This window comes from Mus caroli, chromosome 9 (assembly GCF_900094665.2).
Source record: "Mus caroli chromosome 9, CAROLI_EIJ_v1.1, whole genome shotgun sequence".
Lineage (NCBI taxonomy): Eukaryota > Metazoa > Chordata > Mammalia > Rodentia > Muridae > Mus > Mus caroli.
In genome coordinates, this window is record NC_034578.1 from 108,114,164 (window position 1) to 108,116,550 (window position 2,387).

Genomic DNA, 2,387 nt, shown 5'->3' on the forward strand with positions numbered 1-2,387 from the left:
TTGGGAGGTCCAATGGCAACCGATGGGACAAGGAGCAGTTCCTTATTATTTTCATTGTGATCTTTTCTATGACACAATACAGCCATCTGAAGTCTGAAAATGAAAGAATTGAATAAGACAATTTAGAGTCTATCTAACTCAACAGTGTGCAGTGGTTTGACGCTCATACTGAGAGGCATTATAGGAGGTGTGGCCTTGTTGGAGTCAGTGTAGTCTTTTTGGAGTCTTTAATTAGGGTGCACTTTGAGGTTGCAGAAGCTTAAGCCTGAGTTCACTGACTCATTCTCTTTCCTACTGCCTATGATTACGATGTAGAAATCTTAGCTCCTCTTGCACCATGCCTGTCTGGATGCTGCCATGCTTTCCATTGTGAGGATAATGGACTAGACCTTTGAACTGAAATCCAACCCCAATTAAATGTTTTTCTAAGAGTTGCTGTTGTCATGGTGTCTCTTCATAGCACTAAAATCCAAGGAGCAAGAGAGCATTTAGCCTCTGCATTTTCTTTTGTGGTACTTGCCTGTTTGGGGATGCTGATTCAAACAGTGTAGGCCAAACATGTTGAGAAACATTTTATATAAACTTCTACTTGATTCCTCACTTTGATGGAATTCACTCACAATGCATTGGCTTCAGAATATGCACATCTGCCTCGTATGTGTGTCTCCTTCATGTTCTTTTATTAAGATGATCTTGCAAGGCTAATGAAATGTTTATAGTTAAATCATTATGTCTGTCAACCAAGCATAGTATCTGTCAATCATGTATCTGGATTAAAATGGAAGAGTGAGAAAAGTTAAATTGACTTGGCTGATATATCATGTGGAAAATCTATTTGTGGAGTACATTGCAATGTATGCGTTTTATGAAGGTTTAGAACAGAAGAACATTTGTCCTCTTGTAATAGCTGTTGTTGCCTAACTCATTCCTGTTCTCTTTAGGTTTCTATAGGGATGTGACATCTTCACTCTCATGTTTATAACATTTTGATTAAAAATATTAGTGTATCTTCATTACGAAATAATTGTATCATTATATTCAATATCATTGAAAGCTTTACTGTGAGCAATATTCTCACTTGATTAAGTCATACCAGTCCTTAGTTTGTCAGTTTTGTTGTCTTCAAGATGGAGCATGGATTCTCTATCTCTGCACTTCTCACTGTAGCCACCATCTTTCACGTGACCACATGTGTGACTTTTATCAAGCCAAATCATCTAGATGGTTCACACTTCTTCAGGCACTCCACATAATCAGCAGCTTGTGGTTCAGATCCAAACTCTGACTTGAGAATAAGTTGTTTCCTAGAACTTGCTTGTTTTGAGGTTTTATCTCCACTTCACAGACAAGCCCTACACTAGTCCTGTTGCAAAGGTCAGCATTTGCTCTCATGATTATCTTCTTGTTCTATATCACTGGTACTTTAATACAGTTCCTCATGTTGTAGTGGCCCCCAACCATAAAATTATTTTCATTGCTACTTCATAAATATAATTTTGTTAACATTAGGAACTATAATGTAAATACCTGATGTTTCTGTTGGTCTTAAGTGATCCCTGTGAAAGGGTCATTTGACCCCAAAAGGGTTGCAACTCACAGGTTGAGAACCACTGCTCTATGTGAATATTTCCAAATAACCCATACTTCAATATCCCACTTCAAAATCTCTTTCTCATACACCTATATGAACCTACATAGTCTCTGTTTATTTGCTTTCTTAAACTTGTATGTATGTATTTCCATTTTGACACATCCCATTATATAGACTCTATTCCTACTTCTCAATTAAAGTCTAAGTCCTTTTCAGGGCATAGACAGCATTTCATCATCTGAATTTCAAATTATGTATGCAATAGTGGCTTATTTGTTAGGTTACATAAAATAACCGGTTAAAAAATAAGGTTCTATTAAAAAATTCCAAGCACTGAGCTGAGCATGAGATAATATATATTACTGAACTTAAAAAGCCAATAGAGGAGACAGAAAGGATTTTTTAAAAATATATTCAATTGTCCCAAATATATATAGGAGTATAATGACAAAAGGAATAAAGCAACACAAAGACTATAATAACAGAATTAACTCCACAGTCAAGAGCAAAATGCAGTGAATTTATGAACATACTCCAGTGTTCAGTTCACTATATCTACCACTTTCATACAATTTAGAATCCTCTGCCTAAGGAATAATGCCACCCAGGGTAGGTAGGTCTTTATTTCTCAATTACTATATCAAGATAATGTTCTACAAATGTGTCCACAGGGTCAACTCCCTTCCCAGATGATTCTAGATTATGTCAAGTTGACATTTAACACTAACTATAGCAGGCCAGCACTATACTCCCTCTCCCTCTCCCTCTCCCTCTCCCTCTCCCTCTCCCTCTCCTC